This window comes from Argopecten irradians, chromosome 15 (genome assembly GCF_041381155.1).
Source record: "Argopecten irradians isolate NY chromosome 15, Ai_NY, whole genome shotgun sequence".
Lineage (NCBI taxonomy): Eukaryota > Metazoa > Mollusca > Bivalvia > Pectinida > Pectinidae > Argopecten > Argopecten irradians.
Genome location: NC_091148.1, coordinates 11,000,842 through 11,013,484, shown reverse-complemented (window position 1 = coordinate 11,013,484; position 12,643 = coordinate 11,000,842).

Sequence of the window (12,643 nt, the reverse complement as noted above, 5' to 3'; positions counted from 1 at the left end):
TTTTCTTACCGTATAATATTAACCTGTTTCTTATCATTTGTTGGTGTCTAAATAGAACGGAATTGATTATATTGATTATAAGATTTAACTTAATTGTGTGACCGACATGAAAAAATGAATACAAATTACACATATATTTTTAAAAATTTATTCAAGTTAAGTTGACTATGCTTGGTGCTATTATCGCTTTCTGACTTGGTCATTTCTTTAACAAAGAAGGTTATTTTTTATACTGAATGATCTGTTTAATTCACAAACCTACCCGTTTTAACACGTTTCCGTATGTCATTCTGTCCTTTGTTAAGATCAATGAGATATTCATGAAAACTGATATCACTATTTAAAATACAGATTTCTTTTGGGACAGAATGTCGTCAGAAATTATTGCAACAGACATTTATCACAAATAGCATTATGTCTTGCATACAATGTATATGTTAAATTTCGGACAAAAGTGTCATTGTTATTATATTTGTAATTATTTGCATTTTCAATACAAACTTCATTTTATAATCTTATCCTATGCAATTGCTGTTATTCAGTACATGAATTCCATTATTTTGAATGATATTGTGACGTCACAATTGTGGCAACGGCTGTGAAAGATGGCTGTTCCGTCCATATGAATTGTTTGATGAAATTGTTATCAACTATAGTTACATTATACATGTATAAACATTGAACTGTAATTGTGGGAATGTGGATATTACTACTACAGCGCGCTTCATTGAATTTGCCGTTGTCCAGTTGGCATTCATAATCACATAATTGCCAACTGAATGCAGTTCAGTGCTTATCTAAACAGCCTATCACAAAGTCTACCTGGTGTCATTTGTTTCCTGTAGTTTTGAGCTTATGTATTTTGGGAGTGATGTGTGAACGTTCCCAACGGGTCTCTTTGTTATAATCATTTTGACCATTTTATATAGCTTTGTCAAAGAGACACCCATTGATGAAGGCACACATCAACACGAATAACCCACTACCACGTTTTTATTATAGAGAAAGTTTAGTCAGGTACATATGTAGATTTTACTAAGATTAAAAAAACGACATATATTTTTTTTTCAATGGCACCGATATCAATGTAGCAGGTTTTAGTTGATTAAGGCTAGGAATGAAGGACTCCGAATTATCGAGGTTTCACTGAAGTTATGTTTACGTTAGAAGTAATTAGTTGATTGTACGTAACAAAAAAGTTGCAACTTTCTTTTATTTGCTAGATAGGTTTTAATAAAAATACATTTTACATGATACGTTCCATTATATTTCTTAACACAATTGAAGGAAAAAATGATTTATATGAATACAATATTCTATTATAGATTTGTGAGTTTTTTATCAACGTTTTTCGTAATTCAGTAAACGGAGGAAAGTTACTAAATGATAAAACTCACCTTGTACATTTTCATTTTTTTTTGTCACAAACAGTACAGAACCTTTTGCCTCTGTAAACGGTTTTAATCGACATGGTTCAAAATATAGAGAAAGAGTCTGCTTGAGATATTTACTCAGAATTTGCTTAGTCTTAAATTCAGAAGTTTCCTTAAACAATATTGGATTTCAGAATTTTCAAAGTCAAGTATGTTTTTTTTTTTACTGTGAAATTATTTATTTTCGTTGGGCTCAATTTTCGTGGATTCTAAAATTTTACAATTTCGTTGGCACTAAAATTCCTGGAGAAGACCTTACACATTACCGTTAAAATACACAGTCGATACTGTCACCTGTATTGTTTGATCTCTCAAGCGGAACTAAGCTCTACCACACAACACAGTTACAATCACAATCTAGAGTCGGTAATCAGCCAGTGTTTTTACAGATGTGTCCAACAAACAATTATCGTGTCACATTGATAGAGTTATGATATACTCAATCAATTATTTGTTGGTACATGTAGATGAAGTCTATGAAATTCTTAAAACTATCTTTGTTTGAACAATATTTTCCAACTTTGAACTTTTCATGCTTGTCCCCGAAATAGACCTAATGTAGTGAGGTAATAATCAGCATTTAATATATGTACACATAAACTTACAACTTCCGTGGGGATGTAAATTCGTTGATTTTAGTCAAAAAACGAAGTCCACGAAAATGAAACCCCCACGAAAATTAATGATTTCACAGTAATTTGCATTTTGAAGAACTATCGAATGTATTACGCAAACTGAGGTGTCGAGAGTTTAACCTACTCTTTAGTCTAGGAAGACTAATTACCTGTGCGTGAGGAGCAACGCAATATCAATTACATGTTAAACAAACGTACTTGCATTCTACTTAACGAATTCATCACAATGAGGTAATTCTCAAAAATGCTTGCGTCATTAAAAACACTAGTGACCAAGAAACAGAGCAACTCCAGCAAAACGTATTCAGTGCTGATTCCTTTGATGTGGAGTTGTTTATTGAAAGAAATACGCCATTGCCTACAGTATTTGATATTTGCACACGCAATTCGGGAAGTAAGTTATGGGCAATTAACCCATATATCTGACAGGTGTAAGAAAAACGTTAATATTCAATATTCATCTGATAAAATCTCTGATTAATTCAATGGGACATTTAAATCCTCAATTCTATGTTTTTTATGATTAATGGGACGCATTTATCATTAGCAAACTTTTCCATATATTTCTTTTCTAAAATGAACTAAACCATTAAATGTGACAGGTCTTCATGAAGGGAAGTCATGTCATTTCAATAAGATGTATTTCTGCTCTTTTAACTCACCGTGTACTTTTCTGTTGTCGTTCTTTGGTCTTACTTGCTTATAGTACAACCTTGTTTAAGGTGTTTTTGGCGCCATGGTTTAGTAGGAAAGCAATAGTTCCACTAGTACAAGAATACTTTGTTTCATTAAATCAAACGTCATATTAACAATCATGGTCAGGTAAGGACGGCCTCCCATGAATGCGATATGTAGCGTGTATGAAGTGTGTGTTGCGTGTTTTGGGAGACTGCGGTATATTCATGCTGTGTCTTTTTGTATAGTTGAACTGTTGCTTATTTGTAGTCTGTATCACTGAAGCATGCTACCAAAGATACCAAGCAACAAACCCCAACCCGTTATATTATACTGACAACTGGTGCTACGCTGCAAGCGCCGCTTGACGCGTAGTATTTAGATTCATACATGTAAGCAAATCGTGCCAACTTGCAGTTTTGTGCAGCATGAACGCTTAATCAGACGCTTATTCGATCCATTACAAGCAGTGCCTGAAGCAGTAATATTAAAGTAAAATTACGGAAACAGACATGAATATGTCCAGATTTGAAACGCCATCTTCCTTGTAAATCATGGCCACGCACCGATTGCATCCGTTGGTATTTAATTGAAGAAAAAAACATTTGTAAAACAATTCTGAAAAAACTCGAACGGTAATAGTCTGACGGATCTCCCTACAATGTATCAGGCATTTTTAACGAAATCAGGTTCGATTTCCTGGTTGAACAAATATATCTGTAATATCATACCCTATTAGATACATAATTTTATATTTCTTATCAGAACACCATCATGTAGCAATACTTATGCGTATGTAATTAATTACTAAAACATTGAACGACAGAATGACCAGAGTACCGAACAAAATGCGGAATGCGGAATGACAGTCAAGACTGCAGACAATACTGTAAGTGTGATTAATAATAATTGAATTAACGTCCTATTAACAGCCAGGGTCATGTAAGGACGCCCCCATGTATGCCGTGTGTAGCATGTATGAAATGCGCGGTGCGTTATCTTCGAATATACCACAGTCACCCAAAACACCCATATCGCACTTCACATATGCTATACACCGCATACATGGGAGGCCGTCCTTACATGACCTTGGCTGTTAATAGGACGTCAATTTATCCAACAAATAAACAAACATTGAACACTCAATGAATGATACACACCAATGTATGTCAAAAATATGACAACCAATACTTATATATACATTTAACTATAGTCATTGCGTTATTAAAAGAAATAGATGAAAAATATAATATGAAAAAAAATATTCGTCTGCATCGAGGAACATATCATTTGACGTACAGTGTAACAGCCTATGACTTTGACTAGAAATTGTGAGTGCCAGCTTATTCCGGTGTGATAAATACACGTACGATAAAACTCATTTTAAATATATTAGTTAGAATATATTTTGCAAGGATGTGATTGATGCTATGAGGAAAAGGAGTAAATATCTCGACTAATGAGAGGATTGCCTCCACTTAGTTTTTATAAAGGTCATTTTATGATGTTTCAGATTACATCTGACATGATTTGTTTCCCTACAAATATTTTTCAGTCAAAGGAAATCCTCTGTAAGGGGAAAAATTACATCCATGATGATGCGAGAAAAGCCCACTGATGTGAAATGTTCAAACTCGCTTGTGTCCGCCATTACACATTGTGGTCGGACATCTGGTATGCCGAACCCTGGCCCTTGCGAGTGTAGTTAATATTTTTTTGTCTAGAACTACTCAAATCGCTCTTACAGTAGTGTGGTTACGTTATTAGGTCATTTTCTTGTCTAAATATAAATATAATTCCACCAACTCCTCAGTGGTTATGTATTGCATTTGATTAACGTATATGACTTTGGCTCGGGTATAGGCACAGCATATATGTTATACCTGCTTAATCGTATTGATCAATGAATTGGAATTTCAATGGTATCAATCAAAATACTTAACAATGTCGTGGAATTTGTCAATATTTCTTGTTATATGTTTCATAAGGAATGTAGAACAATACATTTATGTCATATTTTGCTTCGTGATTATGTAACAGAATTAGCCTCATTGAATTGTCCCTTGAATATTCTTCAGTGAATTATCACACTGACGTATATTTTCCGTGACCCCTTGAAAGCCGAACTTCAATTGTTAATATTAGTATTATCATAAAATGGTATTAGTTGAAATCAGTCGCATTTTTCTCGTCTTATAAGATCATACAATAATGCCATCACATATGAATCTTCAGTACTGCAGGCATTCATGATTCATTTCTTTTTAAATGCTTTAAATGCATTAAATATACAGGAAAATCACAGTGTTTTCCAAACATCCTTATGTACATTTAGTTCTAAGATTACCGCCTAACGATATTAGCCGTCAGTTATTTAGACTTTATAAAATATATCTTAAATATTTCTCATACCTCTCATAGCAGATACAGATATGTGGTTTTGATCTTGACGGAAACATTTTAAGCTTTGATTACTGATTACAAAAAATCTTTGGACTGAATTACTAATGACTGAACATTTATTTTCTTCATATTTTACTGGTGACTAAAATGATTACATATACATGACTGGTAGTCGCTTTAGAAAATGTATGAAAAGGAAATATAAATGTTTATGTGCATAGAAATATTTGCCATCGATTTGAAAATGAATATATTTTATTGAATTTCTTTAAAGAGTTTTTAATGTATTTTTATTAAAAATGAAAAAGACCAAAAAAAACTAAATAACGTTTTGGCTGATTTGATCATGTGACTTTTTACTTCTTTATTATTGAAGGTTGTTTGCTAGTCGGTCATGTTAAACTTACGATAAACAGCTAAGGTCATTTGACATAAATGTGTGAGGGTGTGTATGGTTTTAAAGGCTGTGCAATATTCGTGTTGTATCACATTGAAATAGCAGACAGTTTTGTCATTTTATTATAGTGTTAAACTATTGCAGGTTGATGCCAAACAGCACAATTCACCCGACAAATAATACCAACAACGGGTAAACAGTCGTCCTACTCAATGTATGTTGAACTTAAAACGAAAACAGAAACAGAACCCACTTATAAGACACTAGGGTGCATCTCGTGGTAAATCTAAGTGACACCACCGAGAAATTTAGAACATATTTGTACATATTCAATGTTTTACAATGTTTATCCTTATAAAACTGGTTCTTCTTTCCAAAACAAAAGCACACTACTTCCGAAGAACTATATACTCCATTCTGACGACTTCAAAACACCCACTTGTACGCAAAAACATCAAAAGAGTAAAGCATTACTAAGTATAGAATAACCCTCGGTTACCTCCTAATCGAGCGCGCATACACGCATTCTACGGTCTCGTGCAAAACTGTTTGTTCGTTCATTACTTGCCTATTTCCAAGTTATTGATTTTCCCTGGTTAACAATCTTGCTGTGTTCACATGTCAAATCTCTGATAATTGTTTTTAAAGGATTTGAATATTTTAAGTAGGATTTTCAGTAATACAGTAGAGACGACACAGTTAATTAACGACGGAAATAAGATGACCATGCATAGTGTCGTCTGTTAACATCGATCAGTTGACAAACATAACTGGGGTCAAAGGTTATACAAATTGATCCTCGTGTGTGATTTTACCCACGTGTCAAGATTTATTTCGTTGTGGAATGTGCCACCAAAAGAGCGTAAATAGCGGGATCCCCTGACATTCCCCTGTCATTGCTACAATCCTGCTAAACTACAGCATTTTTGATTAAGAAATGTCGCTATATAGTTATCATCCCTATCCTTTGGCAAAATTAGGTATTTGTTTACGATTAAAAATATTACGAAAACATAATGGGACTTTAAAGTGTATATCTGGTCATGGGTGATAAAAGAACGAACTATTTCTTGCTTCACTTTTCATATCTCATACTGTTTGCAATGGGAACTGATTGCGTTACAAACCTTTCAATCATACAAATGTAACTTCATTATTGTACCCGGAGAAAAAACACCGACCAGCGGCCAGTACCTAGCAACTGACTCACATGGGATTCGAACTCACGACACACAGGTGGAGGGTATGTCGGCCACCGCAGCGTCCTTTCTGGACAAACAAAAAGTTTATATTGCACTTTTAAATGCCCACCACGTTTCCAGAGATGTTGTTACAATTACCAATTAAATGCAACCTAATCTATGTTAATAGTGAAGATTCATTTTGCGGTTTTGTCGTCTCGCTTAGTGATATTCATCTAAAGCGCAATAATTAGGACAACGGCGGGAATTATAACACGACCCAGCTTGGCCTTGCATTCTCTTGACACCGCCTCACTTATGTTGAGCATCCATCCTTGTGAGGTAGGCTATGGGTTCTGTTCTCTGGCCAAGACACACCAAAGTCTATACAAAAGTTGGTTTCTGTTCCCGCTTAGCGCTCAGTGAGACGACTGGTTCGCGCGCTGTCAATATCATGTGACCGGGTGGGGTGCGTTGCTTGGTGTCTTCGACAGTATGCTTCAGTGATATAGGCTATTTATTAACCCTATACATATGCATCAATTTCTTGATACAATTGCACTTTTAAATGTCCACCACGTTTCCAGAGATGTTGTTACAATGCCAATTAAATGCAACCTAATCTTTGTTAATAGTGAAGATTCATTTTGCGGTTTTGTCGCCTCGCTTAGTGATATTCATCTAAAGCGCGATAATTAGGACAACGGCGGGAATTATAAGACGACCCAGTTTATGAAATTAATATTCAATCTATCTACCTTAGAAGATGATGGATAGTGTAACATTAACTGTAAGGCTTGGCCTTGCATTCCCTTGACACCGCCTCACTTCTGTTGAGCACCCATCCTTCTGAGGTAGGCTATGGGTTCTGTTCTCTGGCCAAGACACACCAAAGTCTATACAAATGTTGGTTTCTGTTCCTGCTTAGCGCTCAGTGAGAAGACTGGTTCGCGCGTCGTCAATATCATGTGACCGGGTGGGGTGTGTTGCTTGGTGTCTTCGACAGAATGCTTCAGTGATATAGGCTATTTATTAACACTATACAAAATGCATCAATACATCTTGATACAACAAGACAAAAGAAGAATACACTGCAGTCTTCCAGAACATGCAGTGCACATTACATACACACTGCACACCGCTTGAATGGGAGGCCGTCGTTGCATGATCCTGGCTGGTTACAGACCGTTAATTTAATCAACCAAAATAAACTCTACAAAATCAAACTCGTTTTACATTTACACTTAAAAAAAGTTAGTAGACCTATAAGGTTGCTGTTTATATCATCGATTTACTTGTTACGGGTTGACGGGTATGAACTTCAGTGTCACAAACATACGTTCAAACGATAGGATTCATTTTTTTCACAGGGGGTCAATTCAAAGAAATTGGATGCTGTCATACATTTTTTTTTTATTTTGTTGATGAACTGATGAATACACCTACAGTTATTTGGTGTTGGGTTTTTTTGTTCAGAAAATACGAGATTTGAAAAACGATTAAAAATTCGGATTATTTACTAATATAACAGTTTTATCAGTAAATATCCCGATTTTAATGAGTTTTCAAATCTGGTATTTTTTAAAGAAAAAATCACATGACTGTATTCATCAGTCATTTCACCAAATAAAATATGTATGACAACATCCATTTCCATTTCAGTCTAAGAAAACATTAAAAATTATACATATATCAGAAAAAATCCAGTTCTAATGGAAATTAGATCAGTCGGTTTTACTGTGATATGCCAGAAAAGCCCATGGTGGTGAAATGCGTGTGAAATGTTCAAACACGCTTGCTGTCCGCCATTACACATTGTGGTCAAACATCTTGTATGCCGAACCCTGTCCCTTGCTCGTAGAGTAATGCTACTTTTGTCTAGAACTACTCAAATAGCTCTGACAGTAGTGTGTTTACCATATTAAGTGAATTGTCTTGCCTAAAAATCATTTGATCACCTCCACAGTGGTTAAGTAGTTCATTCGTTTAACATGCGTAACACTGGCTAGGATATGGGTACAGCGTACATATTGCACATATTGGCTTCACTAAATTCGCCGATTCATTCGATTTCACGAAATTCAATAATTCAAAATGTATCAAAATCTTACATACTACAGTCTATCATAAGAATGTCGATTTGAAATGCTTCATAAATAATTTGCGGAAAAATCCCCCTGTGAATACGTTACAAACAATAAATCGCGAAATTTACGCCCAGTACTGTATCACGAAATTTTCGCCAAAGACTGTATCGCGAAATTTACGCCCTTGACTGTATCACGAAATTTACGCTCATGACTGTATCGCGAAAATTACGCCCATGTCTATATTGCGAAATTTACCACCCATGACTGTATCGCGAAATTTACGCCCATGACTGTATCGCGAAATTTACCACCCATGACTGTATCGCGAAATTTACGCCCATGACTGTATCGCGAAATTTACGCCCATGTCTATATCGCGAAATTTACACCCATGACTGTATCGAGAAATTTACGCCCATGAATGTATCGCGAAAATTACGCCCATGTCTATATCGCGAAATTTACGCCCTTGACTGTATCGCGAAATTTACGCCCATAAATGTATCGCGAAATTTACGCCCATGACTGTATCGCGAAAATTACGCCCATGCCTATATCACGAAATTTACGTTTATGACTGTATCGCAAAAATTACGCCAATGTCTATATCGCGAAATTTACGCCCTTGACTGTATCATGAAATTTACGCCCTTAACGGTATCACGAAATTTACGCCCATGACTGTATCACGAAATTTACGCCTATGACTGTATCGCGAAATTTACGCTTAATTTATGCCCATGTCTTTATCGCGGAAATTACGCCCATTTTTATATCGCGATATTTACGCCAATGACATTTGAAGACTATACAGTATGTAATATGTCTCCTTATATTTTCATCATGGATAAATACACATGTATATGATTAAAAAATGGCTCATTATAAGTTTGCTTGTTATCGTACATGAGTCCTACTTATGTCCCACCTTGTGCGCTTCATCTTTTGGTTAATCGCCTCTGTCTGTATGTTAAGGCGAGAGTCCTAATATTGTGTCTCTAAATTGTTTTGTAAGGTCCATATGTCCATATTTGGAAGCGTTGGTGTCCAATCATGACAAGTGAGGATGTCAAAGGTAAAATATCATCGACATTCCAGGATTATCCATTTCTGTCTTCAAATTCCGCCTGGATTATGTCAAAACTGAAATCTCAGTTATCTCTCTGCGATAGCGGATGAGACGTTAATCATATTAGTTTATATCAGTTCATATACATCAAATGAATCGAACAACGGTACGTCGTGGTTGAATTTTCAAATGAAGTTTCTGCTGTTATATGATTGGTCAGATTTTTTTCTCATAGTTACCAAGGACAAATCAATTTTTCACCTCTTTCATCTACTGTTATTCTTTATTGAAGAAAGTTCATTTGATTATATTTTATTTGCAATTAATGGCATCAATTTTCACCGGAAAATCCAAGATACAAGGGAGGCAACCGCCGTTGCTCTATGTTGATGTCATTACAGTAATTTGTGGTAGATGTATGTTGCTTATTTTTCAATGTGCTAGTTTTTGATACGGTTTAAAGTCCTATTAACATCTGAAACCATTGATGGGCGACCTCTCATATGTTCAAAGTGCTACGTGTGTGAATGTCCTTATGTTTAGGAGGCCGTATAATGTTACTGTGGTGTCTCGTTGTGATAGTGGAAATGTTGCCGTCAATACAATGTATGTGAACAAATGGTAGAGATCCATGCAACTTCGGTTGTCAGAATCGGAAGTGATTTCATATTTCTATAAATTGAGAAACTAAATTAATATGTAGAATCTAATAAATACACTCCACCTTACTCCACTCATCTCTTTCTGTCTGTGCCTTTCTCTCTCCCCGTCTCTCTGTTCTCTCTCTCCGGTTTCTATGATTGGACCTGAGCCTAACTCGATTTGCCCTCTTCTACTTCCGGAATATAACTTCCGTTTACGTGATTGTAGATCCTCTACTCCTGGAAGCTCTTCTGTACATGTATATAGGTTAGAAGACCTCTTGAGAAGACTTATCTTCTTAGAAGAGCGCAAATCGAGTTGAGCTCCAGTGTTATGTTTACATAACGAAACATGGCATTCTAATCTTGGTGAATATTTTCTATTATTAATAGGTTTATGTCTCTAATCTTAGTGCAATGAATCAATAGTCTATTAATCACCACAAGACGTTTTGATGTGATCGAAGTGTTCATTAAAAGGAATTGAAAAGTCTTCCGTAAACATTAATTTCGCCGACATTTCACCAGGTACATCGCGTATGCATCAATACTTTCTTTATGTAATAGCTGGTCAATAAGTTGAATTCAAGACCTGAAGCCGTCAAATTATCGTATTTATGTATGCTGAATAGCTTGCTTAAGTGTCCAACGCCCTTTAATTAACATCGGTGCTGGATGGATCGTTCATTCTCTGATACTTCATTAGTCGCATGGAACGTTGCTGTATATTCCCCGTCGTTTGACTTCTGAAGAATTCCCATTAACGCTTTAAGAGCTGAATATCTTTCATACCTATGAGTGTAATATTGGCTGGTCACATGCAATACACTCATGTCGCACGAGGCGGTATTATATGGCTACCCATGCCTCAAAAATCACTTTTTTCGAAAAAACAAATTAAACATGATTTATTCATAAACTATTACGGTTTTACTATAAAAGATACAAAGAACAGGATTTGCCTTGAAAATATCACACAATTTCCATGTTTGGAGAATCAACTTGCATTTACGTTTTTTTAACTTATTTCAAAATGGTGGAATATCATAAGGTTATAAAATTGCAATAAAACGTCGAAGTTTGAAAACAAAATACTTTTTTATACGTGGATTTGAAGGATAGGAATATTCTCCCCTCGGATAGAATATTCATAATCACTTCATATCCACATATAAAAGAGTCCTATAATCTTGACATAAAACACCATTTACTAGATATTGCCCCCTAACATTCACTTCATTATCTTCATAATATCGTCAAACGCAAATGTATACATCTACGTAATACTCTAATTCGTTTTGACTTTTATAGCTAAGCATCCTCGACTTTCCATAGGTTACTGTCACTGACTCAATATCCATGCTACGATTTTTTGTCGATGTTATCGATTTTTAAGAGATAATTAGTTTTTTTTCTTCTTCTGATTTTAACACAATTTGGTTGTGTGTGATGTTGAATATTATTTGGTTGAAGATTTGCGACGTCATTAATTCTAACTTCTAATTCGTCCCCAATTTAAAACATAAATTAATTCGTAATTTTCTTCAGTTGCAAATGTTACTTAATTTACACCATTACCATCATTGAAAAGTTTTAGCTTCTTATTTTACTCCAAGAAAAAAATTAAACAATAAATTCCGACCCGAAACAATTCCATGGCACTATGGCCTATATAGAATGTTTAGAACTATTTGCGCATGTACTAAAACAAATTATTATATATTTATATATACACTATTAAACAACAGTTGTTGTTCAAATGATAGGCATCGTTTATGCTCTGTCGGTGGTGGAGCATCTTAAACGAATTTTGTAAGTGTATTTCGAATGTCATTTGAGCAATTTTTGTTTTCAAACTTGTTCGTCAGAATGAAGTATATTGCCTCAATGATTTATTCGATAGGCAACCTTGTTTTAAATTCGTGTGAACGTGTACAAAGTACAAAAATAAACCTCTTAAAATTGATGAATATATTACATTATCCAAATCTCTTTATACTATTATACCTGGCCAATCGGCTTACCAACCCATACGTGAATATCATTGAAGACAAGACAGGTGATCAACAACTGAATCATAAAAAATCGATAGAGGATCGTCGTTCGATATTTTATATCA